This window comes from Cryptotermes secundus, unplaced genomic scaffold (genome assembly GCF_002891405.2).
Source record: "Cryptotermes secundus unplaced genomic scaffold, Csec_1.0 scaffold385, whole genome shotgun sequence".
NCBI lineage: Eukaryota > Metazoa > Arthropoda > Insecta > Blattodea > Kalotermitidae > Cryptotermes > Cryptotermes secundus.
This window is the reverse complement of record NW_019739947.1, coordinates 444,735-458,944: the sequence shown is the minus strand read 5'-3', so window position 1 is coordinate 458,944 and position 14,210 is coordinate 444,735.

Sequence of the window (14,210 nt, the reverse complement as noted above, 5' to 3'; positions counted from 1 at the left end):
TACATGGTTTCCGATTCATCATTCGTTAATGATCCTACAATTCGCCGCTATACGTATATACGCCAAACTATTGACAGTCGTTATATAAATCATAAAACAAAATAGTATCAGGGAGTGAATTCCAGGAAGAGGACATTGGTGTTACACACACACGTTACAGAAGAACGAAAAATACTTGTATTGTACGTCGTAGACAACATCTCATGAACATGCACAGATTGTTGCAACTGCTCTAGCTAGTTCGCTCGCGGATTTCTTCTTGTCTTCTACCCTGAAGATGGAGGCGATACGTTCCTCCGAAACGTCAGTTAACACAACTTCTACACGGCGCCACATCCAAGAAGACGGGTTTCTTTATATTGGAGGTGTTTGTGCATATTTCTGCTTCAGATATACAGGACAATTGGATAGAGAACACTCAGTAAGAACAGATAGAGAACACTCAGTAAGAATGAGTGCAAGGGATGTGAGAGCACTGCGGCTACTTACAGGACAATGTCTTGCAGATCCGGGTAACCTACAGCGCCTCTGAATTCCCACTGTAACAACGCAGCATTCCACCACCGTTTAAAAAGGGACATGTCAAAAGCGCACAATGTACAGCTCTGAAAATAGGACAATTAGGAAAGAGTAAATTGAAAGGGATGTGAAAAGAAAGAGTCGTGGCCTAATTTGAGGTACTGTCCCAGTATTTGCCTGGGTAGACGGAGGAAAACCACAGCAACCTCAATCTTAATAACTGGTGTCGGCTCAGAGATCTGAACGTGAGACTTTCAGAATACAGAGATAAATTCTTTTTACCTCTCGAGTGCAACTTTCTGTGAAAAAATGCCAACGAAAAGGAAATGTACTCCATTATATTTTTCCGTCTCAACAAAACGAGTATCAAAACTCATTCACATTTTCTGTGTGTGCTACATGTTTCGACTTATAAAGCCTCAGGAACAAACATTTTCAAACTACTGAATTGCACTTTATATATTGCAGTATAATGACTATTACTAATGTATTTGACTTTCCATTCAGTTAATATATTCAATATTTCGTCCGAATTAATACAAGTTGTATAAATATATTAAAATTGGAATAGAAGTTCTACATTCAAATGGACACCTAGACGTGTACATAAATATATTAACAATAAAATTAAATACAAATTTTAAGTTATAAAACACGTATTTCCTCTGGGGAGGGCAGAAATACTCGTATTTTTCCCAAAAAATTTCTTAGATTGCAATTCATTTCATTGATTCTGATGCTCCTTCATTGCAAGTTGAAATAATTTTTTCGAAACATAACTATACTATGCTAATCCGCATTTGACAAGTTGTTCTCATTGCAATAAATTTCTTTTCGTTTGACACAATAATCCCAAGAAAGAGACATTTCATGGCATAAGTATTATTTACATTTAAGAGGATTAAAAATACATTTTATCTTCTTATCTGATCACATTTGTTTATCTTGTACCAGCAAAAAAATGAGTATATTAATATACTGGAAAGTTAAAATAAAAAAAAAATGATGTGGAGTATTAATGTGCAAATGAATATTTATCCGGATTCGACGAATTGCGTGAAATCAGAACAAATTTATTTTGTCTTCTCAAACTGTTACTCCCGAAGTCCATCATTTCAGTGACCAGTAGTAAGTAGTCTGCATAGGCAGCGCCATAGCTCAAGAGGTTAGTCCCTGGCTTCCCACCGCTCAAGTGGGATTTGTGGTGGACAAAGAGGCGCTGGGCGGGTTTTCTCCGAGTACTTCCGTTTCCCTTACCAATCTTCATTCCATCAAATTCCCCATCAGCATAATCACCCGGGGCAGGTACAGTAGGCCAACCAGTGGCCGCCGTGCCAAGTTAACCCAGCTGGACTTCATCCCCCAATAAGCGAATTAAAAAAGAAAAGTTGTCTGCATTCATGTTGACATTCCCCTCCCTCTGTCTCTACTCCTCACTTCCTTCATGACCCTGTGAACTCTTTACCTTCATTCGTCACTGAAACTACCAAACTTTTCTGAAAAACAGTCGAAATATGGATGTAAGAAATCAACCTAAATACGAGCATAATATTACAGGCTGACTTTTGAAATTTATAGAGCATGTTCTCAGCAATCATTTCGTAATTTAGGTCTTTATTGTTCACTAAGAAATTCTGCAATAACGGTTTATTAATTCAACACATGGACACTGCCACCTAAAAGGGCACCTTTTCAAACTGGGACTGACAGATGACCCAACCTGTGAAAGGTGCCTACAAGAAGACGAATCAGCCACACACATCCTGTGTGATAGCGAGGCTATAGCTTACTTAAGATTTCGCCACCTGGGTCACTTCTTCTTGGAACCAATTGACTTTTATGACGCCCCCATAAATAAAGTCCTACATTACATTCGAAGTGTAGGATTACTAAAGGGTTAATCCAAAGAGGAAGCACAATAGATCATTGAAGGTCAAGGTGCGAGGGCCGGATTTTATGGCCCACCTCTTACACACACACACACACATTAAATCAACACATGCCTTCTTCTTAACTGGTCTGTGTTTTACTTGAAACTCTTCATCCACATTTCAGTCCCTGATCCAAGACCCAGTGAGAACTTCCACTCTCTGATACGAGAGAACTGTGAACACGTTGGAGATGAAATTGAAATAATCGCCTTCACAAATTGGTTCATCTGCTTCAGTATCAGCTTTTCAGTACAACTGAGACCTTCATATCTACGAAGCGTACTATCAAAATCCACACAAGTTAATAATCTCGTGAAGCTGCATTAGATTTATGAATAAATTTAATTATAAATATTCAATTGGCCTGCACTGGCTTTTATGAATATGGAACTCTCAACCATAATGCAGCACCTATAGATGTAATTCAGTTTACAATGATAGACTGTAATATGGTTATTTTTACGTCAGAAGGATGGGAGAAAAAGTTGCCATGCCGGAAATTTGCTGGATCCGCTGTGATAAAGCAAGAAAGTATCTTAGTATACACGGGTATAGTGTCTCGAGGAAAATCATTTCTTTCGTATCTTCATCTCTCAGTCCCATCTTACTTTGTTTTATCATTTTCGTGTCTTTCTCTACCCGCCCCCATCTTATAACAAAATCTGGCACTAATGGAAACTGTCGTCTTTTTAAAATGAATGAGCAGGAGAGGAAATTCCTACTGTTGATGAGAAATCAGCTCGCGGAAGCACACTTGTCTTTCTTTCTAACTGCCTGATAAACGTTTCGGCACGTATAAATTTGTCAGACAATCCATTCATAATTAATCTGAAGTCTTTCGATTTTAATGCAAAGAGAAACCTAAATTGCAAATGGGAACTTCTTTCAAGACGTAACACAGACACATGAAGTGGTAGATTAATATGGTGAACACTCTTGGAATAAATGTCGTGGTTGTAAGTTTTGAGGTTTTCACGGCGACGACTATGAAGAAAGTCGTCTTCTGGGATCTGGCGCCGTGTATTCTTTGTTTAAGCCGACGTTTCGGAGGAAAGTATCGCCTCCATCTTCAGGGCAGGTGAATTGCGTTGCGAATATAGAGAGCAGTAGGTACACAGCAAGAAGACCGAGGGTCGGACGAAGCGAGTAATGGTGTGAAAGCCAGGAGAATTTTCTTGAGGTGATTGGATATAGAAGCACTGGGCGAAAATGTAAATTTAGAATCGGCGCGGGGAGAAACAATTTGGAACAACCCACCACTCCCTTCGCCCCCCCAAGACCACACGGATTTGTCTAGCCGGAGTTAGGACTTTGGGTGGCCATTTTGCGGCTACCAGAGCAAGTTGCCAGCCCAGAATCAAAGTTACGAATGAATTTCCAGGGCTTCTCAGTGCGCTTGCAAGTCCCGCCGACAATTAAAGGGAAGGGGTAGGTAGGAAATATTTGCGTATGAAAAGTGAGGGAACATCACAGGATACACCGGAATAATGTGCACTAAGTCAAACATGAGCCGGTCACGGTAGCCGAGCGGTCTATGGCATGCACTGTCTTCGCTCGCTTGGAAACCGGGTTCGTGGGTTCGAACCCCACTCAGGGAATAGATGTTTAGTTTGTGTGTGTGCGTTTTTCTATGTTTGTGTACAGGTAGAGGCCTTGCGACGAGCTGATCACCCGCCCAAGGAGTCCTACCGAATGTGAAAGATCTAGAAAAACCGAAGTGAACGGAGAAGTTCATGGAGATAGGCCTAGGCCCACTGGGGCTGTAGTGCCAAGGAAAAATAAAGTCAAACATGAACGGCTAAACTTGTTAAAATGTTTTAATTTTCTCCTCCTATAACTGTCAAAAACTAACCGTTGCCTCCTGTTTCTCACAACTTAAACTTCGCCAAAATTCGTTAAGGGAGATTTTCCCCAGTTAGTGTACTCATCAAAATAAACTTTGATTCAGTGTAAAGTGTTCATTAATTCTGTAAGAGAGCAAAACAATTGTAATAACAGAGCAACTTCAGTGTAGACCTACATTAAGTTGTAAAGGAAAATGAACCAAAGCTTATGTACCTCAAGAGAACTGTTCTATGCATTTTAAATGTTACACGGAATTTTAATCATCTACATTGTAGGATTATGGAGAAAATACCTGCTCCAAACTTCAGCTCCATCTCTTCTTCTTTCTGACGATATCTCTCTTTCTTTTTGGTATATTAGAATTTCTTTCTGAAGATGGGAAAATTTTATTTTCTCCCAATGTTGTTTTCATTTCTCTTTGGGATATATTTTATTTCATCCTGGATTAGAAATATCTGCAATTATTAAGAAAACAGTCTTCTGGGATTTGGCACCGTGTATATGTGGTGTTAACCGACGTTTCGGAGGAACTTATCGCCTCCATCTTCAGGGTAGAAGAAACAATATAAGACCAGTCTGCTTCTACCGGTTATCACGGTCTCTTCGCTTGCAGGTTTCTTATATTTTTTCTTCTACCCTGAAGATGGAGGCGATAAGTTCCTCCGAAACGTCGGTTAACACCACATATACACGGTGCCAAATCCCAGAAGACTGCTTTCTTCATAGTCAAATCTTACATCTGCAATTATTGCCTATTTTATTGATTTCATATCTTGTATTCTCTTTACGTCCCTTCGCAGCAGGAAGAAATTTTGATTCTGTTGTCGGCATTTGAATGAATGCATGAACAATATGACAGAACAGAGACTGCTAAAACAATGTGAGGTCGTAGCAGAGTTATGAGTTATTTTGTTGCCCAAGTAAGTTACACATATACAGTTCCTTTTTCTAGATGAAAGCTTTATTTCCTAGGAGTGTTTTGGTAAGGGACTACCATATAAATCTGAGTATTATAGGCAACAAGTGGTGAGACATAAAATTACAACTTCTTAAACTTTGGTTGAACATTTCTCATATTTCCTTTATTAAACGAATGTGTGCATTAAACCAAATAGAATATAACTTAGCATCCACTTAATCATTTAGCGGAAAAATTTAGCCGGTGTGTTTCACTGCATAATAAAGTTTATCCAGGAACAAACTTATATCTCGGGACATTGGAGATTCATAATGATATATTTTTCTTATTTTTATAAAGAAATTAAATAACTGGAGTTATTTTGTAGGAGATATAAATTATATGTATATAAAAATTTCTTCTTGAAAATTATTATAGCTTTATATGTAAAGGTATTTATTTACAAAAAAAAATGGATATACCTAGCTCCAAAATGGACACAGATATAATATTTTAGGTACTACATTTGGTGGCCAGTAAGTAATAAAATTGGGCAGTTAAAGACAATTTAATAACATGTTTGGGGACACCTACATACCTACCTACATATATGTCTATGGTTTACAGTCCTTTGCTGGACCTTGGCCGCTTTTCAGTTTCTTGATCTTTTACACTGTCCGTAGGACTCCTTAGAGGGGGGATCAGCCCGTCGTAAGGCCGCTATCTGCACAGGACAATAGAAACATGGAATAAAGGCACACAGATATCCTTACCCCAAGGGCGATTCAAACCCACGATTCCAGTGTTTGAGCGGGAGAAAACACGGGGTCACTGTTATTGGCTTGCAGACATTATTCTATCATATAATGTCAATAGAATCACAGGTTTTGCACAGGCAAGAACACAAGACGTTTCGAAGTTTAGAATCCTGCACAACAAGATAGCAGATTACACATGCGTGTAACATGTGTGTAAAATGTTAGCGTTACAAATTTCTGTTCGAACGTTTTTAAGCATACACGTACATTCTATATGCCTTATGTCTGTAAGAGCCGCTTTTTTCCTGCAGCCAGGAGTTGATATCCGCCCACGCAACAACTAGTGAACCACTCCAAGTTGTCGCTTTGAGTCTGATGCTGATTTCCAGCTGGTCCTTCGTAACTGGAGGCCGTCTTCAACATTCACAGCCAGAGGACGCTGTATTCCGTCGTGAAAAGGGGCGTATTTAAACTGGAATGTTACATTATTTTGTTTCAAAATTAGGAGCAACTGGATCACGTTTGTGTAGTATCTAAGGTTCTGACAGCGATGGTTATGAAGAACTCTAGCTTCTGCGATGTAAGACGTGTAATCTCTTGAAAGTCAATTGATGTTTCGGAGAAATATATCGCTTCCATCTTCAGGGTAAAAGAATAAACCAAGAAAGAAACCAGCGTGCCTCAGGTAGTAAGCAGAGCTCTTCTTGCTATTCTACTCTCCTGAAAACGGAGCCGGCATGCTACAGGAAAACGTCGGTTGACTTTCAATGTACTATACGACTTTTTATCCCAGAAAACAGAACTCTTCAGATGAAGTTTCATTTCTAATCATTGTATTTAACCATATTTGGTCTGCAAATCTCTCCTGTCTGAATATTTTTACTCTGGAAACCATCTCTCTTACCCGTTTTAGCTTCAGTCCCCTTACTCATATTCCCCGGGGTTAAAGCGTAACAGCCTAATCGTTGCTATGACATACTATACGAGGTTAATTAAAGTCACATTCAAGCACATGTGCAAGCCTGTTTACATGTCTCTTGAAGTCTGTAAGCAATTGCTTAGCCACAAACGGGTTCAGTGCTGTAGCCTGCTCTGCTTCTCTTCGTGTTGGTATGACGTACATCCTGAATTTTGTGTATCGCCGGTATTTTGCGAATATTGCAGCGTCTGATGGTGGGACAACAGATGAATTGGAAAGGAGTTGAAATGAAGTGGTCGTGGCCTAATCGGGCTATTATCCGGGCCCTTTCCTACAGAGACCGAAGAAAAGTACTAAAGATCTCAGTAAGGATAGCTTTGTCGCAGTAGAGTTTATCAACAAACGGGACCCAAATGAATTTCTATGGCCTTACCGCTATGCATATCGTCAGATAGTTTACAGTGATTTTACTGAAAGCGAAATTATTTTGAAATTTACTTTATGAAATGTGTTGAGTATTTTTATGCCACGAATTCGGATTGACAACAGAAGCTTGTAGTTTTTTCCCCCCCTTGGCACTACAGCCCCAGTGGGCCTAGGCCTACCTCCATGAAGTTCTCCATTCACTTCGGTTTTTCTAGATCTTACACATGCGGTAGGACTCCTTGGGCGGGTGATCAGCTCGTCGCAAGGCCTCTACCTATACACAAACACAGAAAAACGCACACAAACATCCATGCCCTGAGTGGGATTCGAACCCACGATCCCGGTTTCGAAGCAAGCGAAGACAGTACATGCCTTAGACCGCTCTCCTACCGTGACCGGCTGCTTGTAGTGATTATTAAAATTTATTTTATAACTAAATTGGGTGATTTTAAAAATTAATAGATGTACAAAACTGGAACTGAATTTGCAAGGCATGCGGCCCTTCTGGAGTCCTTGAATGGAGACACTTGACTTTCGTCCGATGCTTCACAAACTTTACGCAAAAATCAGCAAGTTTTATTCCAGTTTTGAATGCACACAGGCCTATCTTTTCTTCTAGATTTTGTTCTTCTTCTGACATCCTTTGCTTTTTATGTAGATCAAAGAACGAATATACTGCAGTCTCTTCTGTTCGCATCCTCCAGAAATATATCCTTCCCAATTTCTTGCTAGCTCTTTCCTCAATTACTGGCATCTTCTAATGCGTGGATTCTCCTGTTCCCTTAAATTTTCAATGGAATAGTCTTGTACATAGGTCTGTTTTCCACTTTTCACGATTTTGCACGCTTAATTCACCTTCCAATACATATATTACATGCAAGAATGGAGTACTGGGAAGCTGACCACAGTTCAACCGCAGGTATCGAACATAACGGAGCTGGAAATTATATTTGTCTGTAATTAGTGCAGTGTATGCTGCGGATGTTGCACTGCACACAAACAGTAATCAATATTTCTTGGAATTCATTAAATTGTAACATAGAACTCTGTTTGAAATAAATATTGTAGAACTGTACATAAACTGCTACTGAACGTCCATTCGGTTACGTGATATTAGCAGCTTTTGTGGTAAGTGCAGTTACATAAATTGAAGTAGGTTACTTGCTCTGCACTCTCACAGATAATGATAATTTTTAAGTATTTAAATTTTGTTTAGATATTTTGAGGGAAAAGCAAATTTTATGCAAATAATTTATAAGATTTTAATCTTTTGCGATTATGTTTTTTCTTTGCGATGAATATTTCTTTAACTTATTGTAATATTCGTTTTCAGGTTCATATAAATTAGAGACCTTGTTGCGCTGATGCATACAAGAGCTAAATTTTTATATTAAATTTAATGTGGAAACCCATATAAAATGTCATCGAAACTTTTAGGGTAGTTTGGAAGATGAACTGTGTTGATAGAGGGACAGAGAATGCTTATCGATTGCATCTTAATTTTAAGTGTTTCTTGCAATAAAATATTTAACTTCTTATTAACGGCTCTCATTGAGCCATTACTTATTCACTTTTCTCACTTCCTGCAAGGAATTCTTGTGAGATAAACCAGAACTCGTTATTATTAGTCACCAGCCATAAACACGTGACAGTATCCTTCTGGAAGAAAGTAACCCTTTCAGATGGAGCTAACGGACGAGAGTGAAACGGATTAACGCAGAACCGAATGGATTTCTTTGACAAGGGAATTATAAATAAGCGCAATATAAGTGTTTCCTGCAGTCCTGTTGTTTATGTGAGGGCTTAAAGGTAAAAAAATAAAGCTGTCCCTATTTTTAATTAATTAATTAAGCACTACAGCGTGAGGACGTATGTGTGAGTCTAGCATAAATCTTTTTTATACTAAGCAAACGATCAAAAATTGACTAATACCTGTGCCAACTCAACTTAATACTCCGTTTTAATTTAATATTCACACGTCAAATTAGATCATTATTTCAAATGTAAAAATTAAGCACTTGTGAATTTTTCGAAAAATAAAATATTCAGATATTCCATTCAAATGAATGCAGAAACGGTGCCTGACTTTTTCACGATCATAGGAGTTGTTTTTGATCTAAGTTCGGTCTGTTTAGTTAGAGTAACAACGGGTAGCATAGCTTCTGCACCGAATTTTGAGTAATGTTTGGAACGATGACTAAGGAGGAGACACAGGAAGGTGATTGCTCTTTAGTCTTGCATTTTTCAGAAAACAGGAATAAAATAAATATATAACATTGTAGTCGTGCGAAAATAAAGAAAGGGACATATTGGATTAGTTCTTGTTTCATATATATATTGTTACGCGTATGGGTGTCGTATAGGACGGGTTTTGGATTGATTGAATTTTTTTCCACTTCATACATCCACCCACTTCGGGACTACATGCATTACAGGGCTATCTTTATTCTACACACTTTCCAGTTCACTGTTCCACAGTCACTAGGATTCTCATTCTTCACTAGCCGTATCCTGGTAACGGATTTATCACAGTCTCACTGTGACTTCAACTCACACATGAAGACTTCTTCTTATTTCTGCAGCTGCCAATTCTGAAGACTACTCGACTCTTCTCGGCTAGTGTTCTATACTCGATCCAATTGTGTTTGTGCTCTTGTATATTTCTGTCCTGTCGAACACTCCCTGTGACCACTCTATACGGACCTTACGGAAAACACCGACTTCTGATATCCAGAATGCGTGTGTAGTTGTCTGTTACCTTTCAATAAACACCCTGTAGTTCTGCGTGTTTGCTTCGGGAATATGTTTGTGACCGGTTGCCTAGCAGTTAGCATACACGTCATAATATATATAGGTATATATATTTATTGCTTTACTTAACGTAGTGTGTAAATATCGCAGACTGTAGATTATAGCGTCGAATGTTTGGATGATCAGTGAATATGATGTAGAAGGGACTTGGAAGGAAACGGTCTTGGCATAATTCGCGGTACTTTTTCCGAAATTACCTTGACAGGGACGAACAATTCGGTCAGGGTAGCTGGTCTTGGGACCGAAATTTAAACCCTGAATGTCAGGAGAGGAAGGACAGTTTTTCCCATTCGACAATGCAGAAACTCAGCCTTATTGACGAACATGTATCCACGTACAACGTTTATTTTGGATGCTTACGTTTCCGTTCCTCACAAGACGGATATAATTTTTAAGACGTCTTGTTGTTAGTCCGATAGTAATCTCAAACATCGAATGAAGATCCGGTTTTAGCTGGAACCACCCGAAGTTTGACAACCAAGGGACAGAAATATTTCATGATGATTTCAGATTTCAGAATTCTAAGACAGATTTTATTAGAAACACAAAAGTGAAAGGGCTTGATTGGACTGGACATCTGATACTTGCTAGCGAAAATAGAATGATTAGGAAGGTTTGTAGAATTAAACCAGAAGGAACTAGAAAAGTGAGGAGACCAAGATTGAGATGGGAAAAATGTGTATGGTAGGACATCAAAATTTTTGGCATAATAAACTTGACGAATTTTGCATCGAACAGAGAAGAGTGGCGAGCAATTCTGAAGAAGGCCAGGGCCCACACAGGGCTGTCGTGCCAGTGTTGATGTTGATGGTGATGATGATGATGATGATGATGAAGGCAGTGTTTTTAGGCAGATAGATATTTCTTAGTATTATGCCTACTAATGTAATACAGCCAGGAATGAGGCGCATTATACTTCCTCTCGTACAGTTGGAGAGAACCTCTTGAGGCCATAACAATGAGAGGTTTATAGGATAGTCCTAAACAAGCTGTGAATTTTGAATGTAGGGAGGATGACGATATAAAGAACAAAGACATGCCGGTCGGAAATAAAAGAAGTCTTCCAGCTAGAAGCGTAATAAGGAGATGTAGCATGTAAGAGCCGAGAAGTAACAATATTGCGAGCCGAGAGCTTATAACAAGAGCTCCTCCCCGGTCTGTATTCTACACTGGTGTTATAACCCCCACAGTTGCTGGTCTCTCCTGCAAAATATGGCTACTGCCACTAGACAGCGAAGGCGGGAGGGTTTTACTCGAGTGTTGTTACGACACAAAACTTCGGTGCCCCTTGTTGGTGCAGTTAGTTCGTGCACTAAAAGTTCTAGCTTGGCACCAAGATGTTACCAATTTGAAGGAGGTTTCTCACCCCGGTCAGGAGTTGTTGTTATGGCGTGTCCGTTACCGTGGAAAGTGCCTCTTTCCCTGTTGTGATTTTGCCGCTTGCATTGGTAAAAAGAATTTGCTGGAGTTGTGAAGCACCTGAATCTAATGGACACAGTCGCGTGAGCTCAGTTTCGGTTTCCTTGTAGTCAGCTGACAGTCAGTATCGATGTATTGTTTATTTAATGACGCTATCTGTAGCTAGGACTATATCAGCCATACACGAGTATGTTTAGTGGAAATGTATACTTAAAAAAATAAGGGAGGAAGCGGCAGTGAATTAAGTTATGATATTACCCCGGAATTTGCTTGCAGAGAATGGGGTAAACGAAGGAAACATCACCCGGACTGTGTCTTAACCGGTCAATATTAAAACCGGACGTCTGTAGGACACAAGAAGTGTTATAACCTAAGTGAGCTTTCCCAGTAAGAACTTTCAATTTGTGACTTGGTACTTATTATTCTTACTTTACATACATATATCCTTATGATTAAGGTTTTTCTTGGAAGTACAGTTCTTAAATAAACTCTGAACAAATATATAGAATACATGGAAACCCTCAGTTTCACATTTCTTTGTCATAAGAATTCACTCATTCATTCGTTGTGCTTCAGTCAGCAATGTCTCTACAGCCCTTTGTTGGGCCCCGGCCTCTTCTTCAGTTTCGTAATCCTTTTTTACACAGGCTGTAGGACTCCTTGCATGAGTGATCAGCCCGTTGAAAGGCCTCTACCTACGCATAGGATAACACAAACACAGAATAAAGCACACACAGACATCCATGCTTTGAGTGGGATTCAAACTCACGATCCAAACGTTCAAGCGAGCGAGGATTGTTCATGCCTTAGACCACGCGGCCACTGTGATCGGCTTTTGTCATCAGAATGCGGGGACACATTTATATTATACGTACAGGTAATACATCCCACGAAAATATGAGTATTTCAGCATTTGTGAAGAAATAAAGGACGAAATTCTTCTCCTACCTAAATAGCAACTGCGTACTGTGTCGCTTGTTTGAGGTGCAGTCTTGAACACAGAGGCAATGTTATTTTCAGAGGAAATGGGTAGTGTGTGAGACATCTGGCACAAAAGGGAGTCAGACTTTGAAAATTTCTTTCAAGCTTTTCGCTTAGGGTCTGACAGTATCTCTCTCTCCCGTGCTTCACCTTGCTTAATCCGTTTAAGAACCAACGATGGCTAAATTACATGCAACACGAAGTTTGGGAGGTGTGAAATCTGTTTAATTAACTCAGCCGAGGACAGCTTGTATAGTACCAGTTAAGACATGGGAAAACCGAAATTGAATAGCTTGAATCTTGTCTAGAAATTTCTCATGTAGGGAGTTGTAGACAGATAGGGTAAATACTCATCTCTATGGAATTCACAAGATGAAAGCATTTCGCCCAAGCCTTGATGATTTTACTGCACTCACAGACATATATTATACTGAAAGAAATGCAAGCTCTGCTGCTGATATTTACGACTCTGAACTACGAACGGGGGATAAGTATAAATTAAGTATGCTTGCATTACGTAATAGACCGCATCTGTGGTCTAGTGGTCAACGTTTCTTGCTACAGGTCCAGAGGTCCTGGTTCGATTCCTGGCGCTACCAGATTTTTTCTGAGAAGTAGTGGGTCTGGAACGGGGTCCACTCAGCCTCGTGATGATAATTGAGGAGCTATTTCAAGGAAATAGCGGCTCCGGTCTAGAAAACCGAAATTAACGGCCGTGGGGGTTCGTTGCGCTGACCACGCGATACCCCTCTATCCGCAAAAGTTGGCACTAAACTTCGCCGACAAGCGGCGGTCGCTCGGTCGGTATAGTTCTCTTGCGGACTAAAATCACGGGGTTTGTTTTTTGTTGCTTGCATAACGTAATAATTCCTTTATTTGTATAATTGTTAGTAACAATTTTACACTACGTTCACTTCCATAGACTCTATACGTATATGTTGTCACGTGATAGAGTGTGAAAATAGACGGGACTTTGAATTGATGATCGGATTTATTTGACTCTTGGATACAGAGCATGACACTACATTTTACGATTCACTATTACACACACACTTGTGTTCACAGTCACGTCTTCACTGCCCTTGCTTGGTAGCGGCTTCCAACGGCGGATATTCCCCATCCTCTGGGTTCCCGAACTGTCCCCTACCTCATCTATCAGCTTTAACAACTGTCAACTGTCTGCCTGCAGACTCTCTCGACCAACTGACTGACAAACTGAGTGACTTCCAGGCTAGCGGCTATCTGACAACAACCGTCTACTCTATTAACTGCCCTCTCAGAATTCTTTCATAAGTTCAGCTGGTCCTTGTTTTATATAACCTTGGCGCTTACCGCACATAAAACATCGTCCCTCTGTTCCGTGTACAATCTTTATTACGCTGATGAGTTGTTCACTGTGCAGTAACCCAGCAACGGCTCCTCTCTTCAGTTATAATATAATAATGCTATTTTAGCGCCGTCACAGTGTTCTAATTTCTTAACATACTGAAGAGTTCCACTCAGATGTCTAAGATTGATGCTCATACAAAGTTTTACATGCTTAACTCGCATAATCAGTTTGTTCCTATCAAACCAAAAGCTAGATACACATTGCACTCCACAGTACTTGTGCTATTTTGTGTCCTGAAACAACATAGAATTAATCGTAGTTGTATCTTTCACGAGGTATGGTGCCATGGAACGTTCTAAGGCTCTGTATTAAG